The sequence below is a fragment of the Mauremys reevesii genome, linkage group 1, assembly GCF_016161935.1.
Source record: "Mauremys reevesii isolate NIE-2019 linkage group 1, ASM1616193v1, whole genome shotgun sequence".
NCBI lineage: Eukaryota > Metazoa > Chordata > Testudines > Geoemydidae > Mauremys > Mauremys reevesii.
In genome coordinates this window covers 273,624,482-273,639,800 of record NC_052623.1, presented here as the reverse complement: position 1 = coordinate 273,639,800, position 15,319 = coordinate 273,624,482, and positions in this window count along the sequence as shown.

Here is a 15,319-nt window from a genome sequence, read left to right as displayed (position 1 = left end):
TGGCCTGTCCCGAGGTCAAAGAAACAGGTCCAATCCTTCTTAGGTTTGGCCGGATATTACAGGCGATTTGTACCACACTACAGCCAAATCGCTGCTCCACTAACTGATCTGACCAGAAAAACCCAGCCAAATGCAGTTAAGTGGACTGATGAGTGTCAGGAAGCCTTTATCCAGCTTAAGGCGATGCTCATGTCTGACCCTGTATTAAGGGCCCCGGACTTTGACAAACCCTTCCTAGTTACCACTGATGCATCTGAACGTGGGGTAGGAGCGGTACTAATGCAGGAAGGACCGGATTACAACTTCCATCCTGTCGTGTTTCTCAGCAAGAAGCTGTCTGAGAGGGAAAGCCACTGGTCCGTCAGTGAAAAAGAGTGTTACGCCATTGTGTATGCCTTGGAAAAGCTACGCCCATACCTTTGGGGACGGCAGTTCCAGCTACAAACCGATCATGCTGCACTAAAGTGGCTTCATACTAACAAGGGAAACAACAAAAAACGTATCAGATGGCGTTTAGCTCTCCAAGACTTTGATTTTGAAATTCAACACATTTCAGGAGCTTCCAACAAAGTTGCTGATGCACTCTCTCGTGACAGTTTCCCAGAATCTAGTGGCTAAAAAGTGTTCTTTACATGTTATATGCTTAGTAGTATATGTAATAGTGCATGTGTTTATTACTCTGTTGGTTTTGCAGTTTAGGAGGAAATCACCGCCAGTGCTCCCACTGTTGGTGATTTGGGGGGCGTGTCATAAGTAGTTAGTTAAGGGTTAAGGTCTACCTGTAAAGGGTTAACACAGACCTGGTGAAACACCTGACCAAAGGACCAATCAGGGAAGAGAATTTGAAAATCCCAGAGAGCGGGAACTTGGGTCTCTGTGTTTTTTGTTCTAAGTTCTTAGCCGTCTGGAACTACACCAGTCTAGACGCTTAACCAAGTCTGCTCATCTTTCTGAACTAATTTCTTCTATTCAAGCTAGTGAGTATTAGAAGAACTGGGTAATTGCATATAAGAATCCTGTGTCTGCAATTCTGTGTGTTTGCATTGATTATTCGTAATTTTGCCTGTATTGTTTGTACTGAGGAAAAGGGAGAAATTTCTCCAGGGATTAATAAGATTAGACCCTATGAATGTCTATCTTGGATTCATAGAGATTGTGTATTTTTTCTCTTCTTTCTTTTATTCTTTTAATAAACTCTTTTAAGTTCAGGACTTGGTTAAGTTCCTTACCTGTGGATTCAGGGGAAGGGAGCTAGGCGCCACTCTGTGGAGACGAGAGTTGTCTCCAAGCAGAGAAAGAGCAGGAGAGGGAGGGGGGAAGTGGGCTGCTTCCCTGTGTGTAAAAATTCAAGGGATTTGGATCTGAGTTCCCCAGGGGAAGCTTGGGGGACAGGCAGTGCGTCAGACACGTTAACCTGACTGGTGGCAGCGAGAAGGAATCCTACCCTAAGGGTTAGGGTGGGGGGAGAATACCTGCGGGTCCCCATCTTTAAACCCACAAGCTCAAAGTGGGGGTGAGATCCCATGACACACCCGCAGCCCAAAGTGTAGACATATGTACCCTAAGGATAGGTCTACATGGCAGCTGGGTAGTGTGATTCCCAGCTCGGGTAAACATACACGTGCATCTCTGCTCCAGCTAGCACCTAAAAATAGCCAAGTGGCCATGGCAGCACAGGCAGCAGCTTGGGTTAGCTGCTCAAGTACATGCCCAGAGACTCAAGTGGGATTGTTCTGCGGACATGCTTACACTGCAAGGAAAAACCCATGGTTGGCTTGTGCCAGCTGACTTGGGCTCATGGGGCTGTTTCATTGCAGTGTAGACTTCTGGGCTTGGGGCAGGAGCCCCGGCTCTAGGACCCTGCGAGGTGGGAGGCTCCCAGAGCTCAGGCTGCAGCCCAAGCCCAGTGAAACTACTACAGTGAAACAGCCCTGCAGCCCAAGCCTTATGAGCCCAGGTCGGCTGGCATGGGCCAGCCATGGGTGTCTAATTCCAGTGTAGACATACCCTCGGGCAGCTAGCTTGAGCTGCCACCCATGCTGCTGCAGCCACACTGCTATTGTTAGAGCCTAGCTTGAGCAGAGCCAGCATGTGTATGTTTCTTCAAGCTGGGAATTACACCTCCCAGCTGCTGTGTAGTAGACGTATCCTGAGTGACTTACTCATGGTCACATAGTAAGGCTGTGGCAGAGCCAGGAAGTGAACCCAGATTTCCTGAGTCCCAGTCTAGGGCCATAACACACAGATCAGAGTTTAGTGACATACGCAAGAAACCCACTTTATGTGCTGGTTTGAAATTTGTACAAGGAATGGTGAAACTAATAAGGCTGTGAGGCTTCTGTGAAAATGTATGTGGTATAGGAAAGTTTATTTTAGAAACGGCCCTTATGCAACAACTCCCCATCCGCGCACCATGACCTTTGGGAATCATCTGGACTTTGGAACTCTGGCTCGCTGCGAGAAATGCACGGTGTGGAAGGGGATGCTGAATGCTCTGAGGTCAGACCCAGGAAGGTCGAAGCTGTGTAAGCTTCTTGCCCTGGAGACAGTATGTTCAGAGAGAGGAGGCATGCTCCCCCAGAGTCCTGGCTGGCTTCATACGGAGTAGTTCCAGAGCATCACCCCAAGTCTTGTTTACTTGTAATTATATGCCCAGAGTGAAGCACATGACCCAAATTATTGTACAATGAATATGTAAAGCAACCCAGCTGTGTAAAGCAACCCAGCTGTATAAAGCGATCCAGATGTGCAAAGCAACAACATTCCAGGTGTTTTTCATCTAGTCCACCAGATCTAACAAATAGCGAGAATGAAGAAATTCACTGATGCTCTTTATCTTTTCTGATTGAAGTATCAGTGCCGGAAAGTTAGTTTGTCATTGCTCAGCTACACAACCATGCATGCCTGAACTACAGATGAACTCTCCTTTCACTGGCTGAACTTAGCAAATTCATTTCTCAAATGCAGAACTGAAGTCCTGACCACATGCAGTCATTAAAAAGCCCATTGCACTTCTTGCAAGACAATTTATTATTTGCATTGCAGGAGCACTGCAAGGCCCCAACCGACATTGTGGAGGGAAGAAAGATTGTGCTAGACATTGTACAAACACCTAGTAAGAGAGCACCTGCTCCAGAGAGCTTATATTCTAAACCAGGGGTAGGCAACCTATGGCACGCGTGCCAAAAGCGGCACACGAGCTGATTTTCAGTGGCACTCACACCGCCCGGGTCCTGGCCACCAGTCTGGGGGGCTCTGCATTTTAATGTAATTTTAAATGAAGCTTCTTAAACATTTTAAAAACCTTCTTTACTTTACATACAACAATAGTTTAGTTAGATATTATAGACTTATAGAAAGAGACCTTCTAAAAACATTAACATTTATTACTGGCACACGAAACCTTAAATTAGAGTGAATAAATGAAGACTTGGCACACCACTTCTGAAAGGTTGCCGACCCCTGGTCTAAACAGACAAGCCAGAGTGTGTGAGAGGTGAAGTGCTTTGTTCAAGGTTACACAGTGGCAGAGATTTTCTCCTTGGTACATGGTCCTGGTTTGATTTAGGGTATATATATTCTTGCCGCCCCCAGGCACGCATTTGGCGTGCTGGTGTCTGGAGCTGCCCCTGGACCCTAGACCTACTGATTTCCTCTCTGTGCCCTATCCTCTGGACCATGCTGATCTCGAGAGGGAGAGAGGAAGGGATCTGGGAGGGCAGGGGCCTCTGAGGTTGACCTTGAGGAGTTTTCATGAAATCATTCCATTGGAATGTGGGACTTGCCCCTGTCCACCCCCTCACTTGTTCCATTTGGGGGAAGTCCCACAGATCTCAGGAATCGACTGGAGGCCCGAGCTATCTACATGAAGTGCAGGGCCTCTGATTCAGAAGAAGGTTGGCTTTCCGGTTAAGGCGCCAGACTATAATTTGGGAGATCAGGGCTTACTTCCCGGTTCTGCCACAGACTCCTTGTGTGACCCAAGCTATGCCAATCACCCTCTGTGCCTCCATTTCCAATCTGTAAAATGGAGGGCATGCTTCCTTTTTCTTCCCTACTTAGCCTGGAAGCTCTTTGGGGGCAGGGACTGTGTGTGTTTTTATATAATACTTATCATATGAGGGCCCTGACCTTTGGTGAGACTGCTAGGGGTTAAGGCAACACTCATACATATTAAACAGGGTCCCCATCCCGCTACCCTCAGCAATCCTGAGCAGCACAGCTCCAACAGAGCCTCATGGTCGGGTGGTCCCTGGCCTGCTGAAGCTTCCAAAAGGGGAGTGCCACAGGGTGTAGCTCAGGGGTAGGCAACCTAAGGCACAGGCGCCAAAGGCAGCATATGAGCTGATTTTCAGTGGTACTCACACTGCCTGGGTCCTGGCCATTGGTCCGGGGGCTCTGCATTTTAATTTAATTTTAAATGAAGCTTCTTAAACATTTTAAAAACCTTATTTACTTTACATACAACAATAGTTTAGTTCTATATTATATACTTATAGAAAGAGACCTTCTAAAAATGTTAAAATGTATTACCGGCATGCGAAACCTTAAATTAGAGTGAATAAATGAAGACTCAGCACACCACTTCTGAAAGGTTGCCAACCCCTGCTGTAGATAATTCTTTTTAAATCCTGAGATGTTTTCATTCTCCATGTAAGGCAGTGTAAGATTGATTATCTATCTTGCTTGTTTAAGATTTAATTTGTTTTTATTGTTGTAATTTTTGAAAATATGAGAAACTGGGTTTTGTGTGTGTGTGTGTGGTTTTATTTATTTATTTTTGGTGGGGGGTTTTTTTGGTTTGTTTTTTAAAGGAAAGCTGAGGCTGGAAGTGACTTCAGGGCATTGAAGGGATGAGATGTTGAAAACAGAAAAATGTTCCTTAAAGGGACAGACCCATCCCATCAGTGCTTTCTCTTCTGGTTTCCTCTTTCAGAGCACACTGTTAAAATTCAATTAGACTTGTGGAGCATATTCTGCCTTCACCTGTGCAGCTGATGTTCACATTGAAGTCAGCTGGAGCAGAAAGATATCGTCAGAGTGGGAAAATGGCCTATCCATGGGAGAAAAGTCAAGTCCTTACCAATCAAGTCAATAGCAAAACTCCTTGTAGCTTTAAGCCTTGCATTATATACTTCTAGTGATTTAATAATCCTGATGGACATGTGGATCTTAGCAACAGCCATAGAAATAAAAACATGGGATTTTTTTTTATCACAGAATCATAGAAGTGTAGGACTGGAAGTGACCTTGAGAGGTCATCGAGTCCAGTGCCCTGCATTCAAGGCAGGTAGGGTTGCCCACCCTCCCAGTTTGGCTGGGAGTCTCCCAGAATCAGGCTCTATCTCCCAGAGGCTACTGAAGCCAAACTGGGAAATTTTAGGCCATTAAAAGACTGGCAGCGAAGCGGAGCTAAGGCAGGCTCCCTGGCTCTGCGCCACTCCCAGAAGTGGCCGGCATGGCCCTGAGGACCCTGTGGGGCAAACAGGGGGTCTCCACACTCTGCCCCTGCCCCGAGAGCCGAGTCCACAGCTCCCGTTGGCCACGTACCTGCAGGGAGGGGTAGCACATGCCCCCCCCCCCAGCTCTCCCAGGGGCTACAGGGATGTGCCGGCCGCTTCTGAGAGTGGCGCGGGGCCAGGGCAGGCAGGGAGCCAACCCCCTACCCCAACCCAGTGAAAGCGAGTGAGGGTGGGGGAGAGTGAGCAATGGAGGGAGGGGAGCTGGAGTGAGTGGGGTGGGGTCTCAGAGAAGGGGTGGGGCCTCAGGGAAGGGGCAGGGCATGGGGCGTTTGGGTTTGTGTGATTAGAAAGTTGGCAACTCTAAAGGCAGGACCGTACAATACACCACTACATTCATTGTAATGAAGAACCGAAAGTGCACTTTCTTTCAGTTTCCAAGAATTCCAGCCTCTCACCCCTAAAATACCAAGAAGGAGATCCAAATGCAAAGGCAGGTTGGACACCAGTCCTCTTAGCCTGACTTTACCACAGGTGTACTTGCTGTGTATGTACTTATCCCCAGAGGTCCTGTGGGAGAAGCAGGGGGGGTAGAGGGGGATGTTGTGTGTTACGTAATTAAAGGCCACATCATAATACGGATACCTAAGGGATTGGAACTGATGTTGTACTGGGCATCTTAATTTTGGCACTTATGAACTGTTACCATTATTTTAAACCCATCTAATGGTAACTATATGTCTCCCATTATCAAGGTAGCTAAGCACCTCATCATCTTTGATAGGTTTAGCCTCACAACACCCCTGTGAGGCAGGGCACTGCTGTTATCTTCATTTCGCAGCTGAGGTCCAGAGGACTAAGTGACTTGGCCAAGGTCACACAGGAAGCCTGTAGCTGAGAAGGGAAGTGATCTCAGGTTTCCAGGCTAGTGCTCTAACTACTGGCCATCCTTTCTTCCACCTTCATGATGTACGGACAAAATCCTCCCATGCACTCCTCCTGCTCCTGCTGCCAGTCCTTTATGCCCATAGGTAGCAATAGCTGATCACAAAGCCATGCTGTGCCGGTTTTTGCAAACCCACACTTGCTCACAGGCATACAGGCTTAGGCCATGGCTCGTCAGATTTTTTGCAGTAACCTGAAGGAAACGCTAGCAAAGGGCTAAAGCCATCATGACCTCAAATAGGTAGTGCATCCTGGGAATAAGGGGAAAAGGTTAATCAAGGCATGGAATGGCTGGTTCCTTCTCTACGTCCCCTCAGGAGAGCTACTGTTCATTCGAATTCAGAACTTATTTTGTAAATCAAAGGTTTCAAGATCATGGGCCTGAAACGATCGTACCCTGCTCTCAAACGGTAAGTAAGGCAGCAGTCCGCCTCACTGGCATGGAGCCAGGCATGGGGTGTGAGCGTCGCAGATTGTCTTGCTGCTCCAGAGCACTACAAGAGAAAATCCAATGTGACTGTATGGCATCTTCTGCACAGCTGTGCTCCCTGGGCGAACACTGCTTGCTTCCCCGCTGCTCCCTGGAGTGTGTGTGTGTGTGTGTAAATTGCCCGGCCCACATGGCAAAGGAAGAACGCCCATCCTTGTTGCTCTCACAACCTTATTAAAAATCCCACATGAGGCAAAGTGAATCACTTGTTACATCACTAGCACTTCCAGCTGTTAATGTGCAATGGGCATCCACAGGGTGCTTGTGTTCTCTCTAGGATCCTGTTGGCAGAGATATTTATAGAGCACATACGAATGGCCCCAGTTCAGGAATACATCCTTATTCAGGAAGAGTGCTTAACATTAAACCTGGGCTCTCATTCAAGTCAATGAGGCTTAAGCAATGTTTTTGAGCCTAAATTATTATAAAACAATTCTTTAGCACCATCAATTTACATTACACAGTAAACCCTCTCAGGAGGGAAAGGGGAGATTAGCTGTCTCCTCATAGACTTTAAGGTCAGAAGGGACCATCTTGATCATTGAGTCTGACCTCCTGCACATTGCAGGCCACAGAAACTCACCTACTCCTGTAATAGACCCCTCACCTCTGACTGAGCTACTGAAGTCTTCAAATCATGGTTTAAAGACTTCAAGTTCAGAGAATCCACCATTTTCACTAGTTTAAACCTGCAAGTGACCCCTGCCCCATGGTGCAGAGGAAGGTGAAAATCCCCCACAGTCTCTGCCAATCTGACCTGGAGGTAAATTCCTTCCCAAACCCAAATCTGGTGATCAGTTAGACCCTGAGCATGTGGACAAGACCCACCAGGCAGATACCGGGGAAACAATTCTCTGTAGTAACTTCTGCTGGAATTCATGGTGGGGAGTTGGTCTGACTGGGACAGTCAGTGCCTGTGCTTGTTGAGAAGGTCCAGATGAGAGAAAGGAGTCGGTGAGTTGGAGACTCAGCCAACTATCCTCCTGGCTCTCAGCCCTGCCTGCCAGGAGCCCTGGCACCATAAGTGGGATACCATCTGCATAGCCATCCCAGATTTGAAGAATGGTCATGTGACCAAAAGGAAGCTTGTGATTAGGGAGCCAGTGAGACTGATGAGTCGTATGTTTGAAAGAGGTTTAATAAAGTTGTGATGGGTTCGGTCACAGACACCCCCTTGGGTCTGTCACCTGACATGCTGAGATTACCTCTGAGCCCATTTTCCCTGCCAGCTTGGGACTCCAGAACCCTGCCTTGTTGAACCAGACACGCTAGCCTGCTGCAACACAGACCCAGGTGTTATGCACAGGTATTAATCACTTACTCTGGGTTCAATAATAAACAAAAGTGATTTTATTAAGTATAAAAAGTAGGATTTAAGTGGTTTCAAGTAATGACAGACAGAACAAAGTAAGTCACCAAGCAAAATAAAGCAAACACGCAAGTCTAAGCCTAATACATTAAGAAACTGTTTACAGGTAAAATCTCACCCTCAGAGATGTTCCAATAAGCTTCTTTCACAGACTAGACTCCTTCCTAGTCTGGGCCCGATCCTTTCCCCGGTACAGTTCTTGTTAGTTCCAGCAGGCGTCTTAGGTGAAAAGCCAGGGTGTTCTCATGACTGGGCCCTTTGTTCTGTTCCACCCCCTTTTATAGCTTTGGCACACAGCGGGAATCTTTTGTCTCTCTGGGTCCCCCCCCCTCCTTCTAAATGGAAAAGCACCAGGTTTAAGATGGATTCCAGTACCAGGTGACATGAGCACGTGTCACTGTAAGACCTCCTTCTTCATCACCTAGGAGCTGGCCGACAAGTACACAGGAAGACTTGCAGGTAAACAAACCCATTCACAGTTCATTGATTCTGAAGCTCCCTTAATGGCTTCCACTTAATATGTTTACATTAGGAATACAAGTTTATATCTTATTCTCCTAATTCCAGACATAGAAATAATACATGCAAATGAATAGGATGACCACGCTCAGTAGATCATAAGCTTTGTAATGATGCCTTACAAGAGACCTTTTGCATGAAGCATATTCTAGTTACATCATATTTACACTTATAAGCGTATTTCCATAAAACATTATGGAGTGCAAGCCAGTGAGGTTGATGAGTGATATGTTTAATAAAGGATCTTCTGATGAAGGCTCCCAGTGCGTGTAAGAGGGTTAATGTGCTCCATCTGTGGAGGCAGGGTGGGGAAAGGAACACCACCCCTTCAGTCAGCCCTGGTGACCTCTCCCTGATTCCAGCTCCTGGTGGCAGGATTGTTGAAGCGTTGCTCTATGTGCGCCTCTACCAGCCTCTCCATTTCTCCTAGGCCTCTGAATTTCTCTCAGTGCCCCTATTGACTTTGCAGCTGAGTGCTTTAATTTATTCACAATACAGCACCATTACAGCTTTGGTTTTCTCTTACATTCATGACATCGGGTTTTGTATTGTGACTTCTTTAGAGCAATGACTGTCTTTTACTATGTGTTTGTACCGCACCTAGCACAGTTAGGCCCTGATCCTAATTGGGGGTCCCGGGACATTTTCACAATGCCGGTAATAATAAGCACATCTGCTGGCACTATGCTGGAAAACCTGAATCCCACGAAACGGAAAAGTACCAGGTCAATTGACACCACGAAAGCAGCCTTTTAGTGAATGGTGAAATGACTAGGCTTGTAGTGACATTCAAACTAACAAAGAGCTGGATACACAGAGACACTGCGGCCACTCACACTAGCCCCATTCCACCATAACATGTGTGGCATTAAGTTGGTGGGCAGGGCTTTACCTATCCTGGTTATGGTCAGTGATAGGGGACTGAAAATGACTGACAAACTGGTCCAAACCCCTCTTGTATTCCCCCCTACAGTTGTGACTTTGGGATCAGCAGTGTATGTAAAATGTGCTCTATGAACTGGCCAGAGATGGTTGTATCTACAGCATCAGCAACAGGCAGGAGGAGAGTCCTCTGCTCTGTACAGAAAAAGCTTGAAGCCCAAGTATGAAACAGGAACAATGGCCCCAATCTCTCATGGCCCTGGCCTGCAGACCCGAAGACTTGGAGCTAATGGGTTCTAAAGCCACCCATCAGGCTCTTCTCCAGGGATTTAGCTCCAACTCAAATGTCTGGATGACATCCCCAGTGCTCAGAAAGGTCCCAAGTCCCTGCAGATACGCACTGCAGCCACTGCCCCCGTTAGCAGAGAATGTCACATCCTCGGTGTGCTGTTCTGACTTACCTTCTCTGTGTCCTTGCTGGGGGCTGGGGCATCAGTGGAAGTGGCTAACGCAGGGAAATTCTTTTTTCTCCCAAGCGAGGATGCGGAAGATAACCTCAGCTACTGGGGACCTTAGCAAGCCTCCGGGGGCACTATGAGTGTTACGTGATTTATGCCTGTAAAATGTGTTGAGGAGAAGAAGCCCTAAATTAGGTGCTAATTTATTATTATTAATAATCGCTCCTTGAGCACCTGGGCAGCAAACACACACTCCCAGGGCAGCTAAAAAGCACCATGGACAAAGAAGATGCACCTCTTCCAGTCCCGCTATGACTTGGACCACTGGGAAAATAAAGCTCCTGGGCCAACTCCTCCACTGGTGTAAATGAGCCTAATTCCATGGGCTTCAATAGCACTACACTGATTGACACCAGTTGAGGATCTGGCCCCCAATGCCAGGGGCTGAAGTTGAAACCTTCCAGTAGCAATACCGGGGGCAAACAACTGAAGTAGGTTTAAGATAGAGCCTGATAAATGATGGACCTACATGATAGGGTTGCCTCCAATAACAGGGGACTGGACTTGAAGACCCAGGAAGTATCTTCTGGTCCTATGGCCCTCTGAAATATTCTGGCATCAGCAGGACATTCACCCAAGCAGCGGGGTGGAGAGCGGACCTTGCCCTTGAAATGAATCAAGTATCTTCCATCCAGATAACTACTAAGTGCACTTTTTCTTAAGTCAGGTCACTGGAATAGGGTGTGTTCATGAGACCACTTAAAACAAGAATGACTCCATCCCACCCATCCCCACAAAGTCCCTGTGCTTCCCCATGAGTCTGGCCATCAGGTGATGCAACCAAGCAACTGAAGAATGAGCCTGACTTCTGTCTGTACATGTATATATATATACTTATCCATGAATCTAGTCACTGGAAGGGAGAGGGACTTAAATCAGAAATCCCAAGGCAAAGACAACTGTAAGCCCTCCATACCTGACCTCCATTTCTTTCCTTTGAGCTAAGCTGCTGGGACAAGATGATGTGGCTACAAGACTCCATGGAGGGAAAGACTCTGCACTGCCTCCCACTACCAGGCATGCTTTTCTATCTGGCTGAATGCTAGGAGAGCAGGGGGATGTGTAAGTAGATGAGAGAAAAAAGAGTAACAAAGTAAAAAGAGAAGACCCAACCTATAGAGAAACTAGGGCTGCTTATAGACTATTTTTACACTGTGCCAGTTTCTGTTCGGACTGGATCTTTTCTTTCTTCTTTGGCTTGAAGCCATCACAACAGCCATGATCAGTGCTAGTTGACATTTTTCTGGATACTTTTTTTTTTTCAATTAAAAGAAGGAAATAGCCTTTTCTGACACCCACATTTTTCATGTAACATTGTTGACGTTCCAACCAACTGTAGGGAAGGAGTAGTCAATTATTTTTTGTTAAGGTCCAAATTTCTTCGTCAAGATATAGTCAAGGTTCAGACTCCAGAAAAAAAAATATAATAAATAAATAAAAAGATTTTTGAGTCCGTTCAAAAGTGTCTGACAGTGCGGATTTGGCCCACAGTCCACCTATTGACGACTCTTGCTGCGGCGGGGGGGGAGGGTTGTTATTTTTAAAGCAAAACTTTTATTAAAATGATTATTGAAATGCTTTGTTTACTGAAAACTGCATTTCCCATAAATTAAACATTTTGATAACACTTTTAAATAATATCGTGAGAGTCATCCTGACAAAATGGGTCCATTTTGAACCAAGCAAAATGAAAACACCTTCCAAATGTCAAGTAATTCCAAAGGGATAAAGATCAGCTTTGTAAAGAAAATCAAGTTCTTAGTCTATTTATTTTTGTGGAACTAGGTATTGTGTTTGTTGAAATGCACTGCACAGACAGAAGCCCTGGGTACACACACCGGGTCTATTTTGGGTATGCTTATAATATTGCATGAGTTCCACTATGGTTTGTCATACCAATGGGCCTGCAGTGGTTCTTTATGATAGGTGGGTTACAGAACTGAAAATGCTGGAAAAGTATTTTGCTTATTTTTGCTTTAGAGTAGTTTGGAACACACCCTCAATATGCACAGTGCTTTGCCAGAGTTTGGGTATCACAATGCTATAATGCTCAAATTCACTACTGGTTAGTGCAGTATAAACACCTAGATAGATCAGAGGCATTTCCCTTTAGGAAGACGTGAGAAGTAACACATCCTTCTACCTGCTACACCGTGCTGCTTTACAATAAGGGTTTTTTCTGAATTCTGCCTGTTTGTAGTGACATTCAGACTTCACCCCCACAATTTTTATTTTTAGACTTTTCCCTCCAGGGCCAGTGAGACATACGCAGAGCAACACCTCCCCGCCAAACATCACTGCCTCAGTGCCAGGAACAGGCGAAAATCCTGGAGGTGAAAAAACTGCAGATTTGTCTCTCTCTCCAGGTTTTGTTGCATTTTGAAAATTCTAGACTTTCATTTAAAAAAAACTGCAAAAAAATTGTACTTTTTCCTCTCTTTCTGTTGCCAAGATAGTGCCATCAAAATGTAAACAGATGGGTTGCTGCTCTATGTTATTAACCCAGCTTGGGAGAAAACTGCCCCCAGCCAAACACTTGGGAAAGGATAGTTTTGTGGTTACAGTGCTACACTTACCTGCAGACCTAGGTTCAATTTCTGGATTTGCTACAGGCTTCCTGTGTGACTTGGGGCAAGTCACTTAATCTCTGTGTCCTGGTTCCCCATCTATAAAAGGAGGGTAATGACCCTTCCTCTGGGTGTAAGCCTTTTAGGGTAGGGGCCATCTCTCACTCTGTAGATCTAGTGCCTATCACAGTGCTGCCCCACGCTCAGCTGGTACCTCTAGCATGCTGTTGTAAGGCAAATAACAAGCAACACGGGCAAAGACCTGCCCCTCCTCCACTCCATTCACCTCAAGGGGAAGTAGAATAGCTCCCTTCTGCAGCTCAGCCTACCACAATAAGGTGTGATCTTCAAAATGTAACTGGGACTGCACAAATGCTACATTATTCAGGGCAAGCAGTTTGTTTTGTTTTTCTTCTAAATTAAAAAAAAAAGATAAAAGCTCTTCGTGCAGTGTTAAGGTTGCATGGTTAACATTTACAAAAAGACAGGCAAGGCAAGAGTTAATGCAACATGAACTCCCGCACATTGCACAACCGACCCCTGGAGTGGGGCTGCCAATTGGCCTGGAGTCTTCAGGAATTAAAGATTAATCTTTAATTAAACATTATATCATGTGATGAAACCTCCAGGAATACGTCCAACCAAAACTGGCAACCCTAACGAGGGCTTGCTTCTCCACTGCCTTGTGCAGTCACTTACACCCAGGCAACACTAGTGTAAACTTGCTATCACACTGATTTGGATTATACTCACTTTGCACAGATGTAAAATCACTGCTCAAAGGCATAAAGTAGGGGAAAATCAGGCCCTTGCTTTGACTATGATTTTAACAACCTAAAATAATGAACGTAAGCAAAAGAAACAGGGTGTGTACTACATATATGCCACATGGCCAAGTAATATTGCTCTAGCCTAGGAGCCTTCACTTGTATGTTTCTAACTCTGCAAGCTTAATATTGCATTAACCTAGTTTTTTCCCTTACATTTAATTATACCTTGGTTAAATAACATCAGTTTGGGAAAGGGATTTTAACTGTCTCTTAAATGTTGATCCAAGATCTTTCCTTATTGAGCTTGCTCATAAAGAGGATTTAGAAACTCTTCAATCTTTGATTAAAGAGCTAGGGTTAGTAGAGACCTGACTAGGAAAACAACCCTCACCAGGAAACATAACATTCAAAAACCAGTAGGAGAACACTTTTGTCTCTCTGGTCACTCAGTAACAAACCTCATAGTGGCAATTCTTCAACAAAAAAACTTCAAAACCAGACTCCAACGTGAAGCTGCAGAACTGGAATTAATTTGCAAACTGGACACCATCAGACTAGGCCTGAATAAAGACTGGGAGTGGTTGGGTCATTACAAAACCTAAACTTAATTTCCCCAATACTACTTTCTCCCTACTGTTACTCACACCTTCTTGTCAACTGTGTGTAATGGGCCACTCTCTAACCACTTCAAAAGTTATTTTTCCTCCCTTGGTATGCTGCTGTTAATTGATTCATCTCATTAGACTGACCTAACGCTTGGTAAAGCATCCCCATCCTTTCATGTATTTATACCTGCTCTTGTATTTTTTACTTCATACATCTGATGAAGTGGGTTATAGCCCACGAAAGCTTATGCCCAAATAAATTTGTTAGCCTCTAAGATGCCACAGGACTCCTTGGTTTTTTTGCTGATACAGACTAACACAGCTACCACTGAAATCCCAGAACTGTCATGCTGCATGCTACCCTCCATCTTAATACACTGTCTTGGGTAACATTTTTTGCTTACTTTTTGCCTTATAATTTTCTTTAGAGTTTTAGATGGAGTTTGTTTTTGGTCCTCTCCTCTTTTACTAATTACAGGATTTAGTGATGCTGACTCTATTTCCTCAAGATTGGAAAAGGTGATCTAGCTATCTCCTTACGTCGAGGCTGTTTCTATTACTTGCTCATGCTCAAATTAGGGAATGTAGTCACATTAATACAAGGGATATTACAAGTCCTGGAATGGAACGTGAAGCTTTTCAAAAGCTAGTTAGGGCACAACCAGTTGTTTGTTGTTTCCCCAATAGGTATTAAAGAAACACAAAATGGAGAGATTTCCAAAAGCTACAAATGGCAGCAGTTAGGCACAAACAGCCATTCAATTTTTTCTAGAAATTGGGTGTCTAACTCTCCCAAGCTTCTAGTTCCCAAGCACATTGTCTTAGAAATCAAACAGTATTTACACAGATTGATCTCCTAAAACATCTGACACTCAGAGCACTAGGAAACAAGAATTTGGCCTGACCAATACCCATTCTGTGCAGTGTATTTTATTTAGAGCTAAGCAGAAAGATTATGAATGGGCTGACAAAAATAGTAAGCTGCTGGCTTTGATACTCAGGAGAGATTGAGTAGATAGATTCCTGCTGCTCCATCTATCATTGTTGAGGATGGTACTATTACCAGTGATCCCACTCCAATAAATCAGGTTTGGGAACAGTTTTATAGTAGGTATCATACATCTATGGCTACTTACAGTCCAGTTAGAAGTGATGTGTTTTTAGATAAATGAACTCAAAATACTTAGTGAAGAGC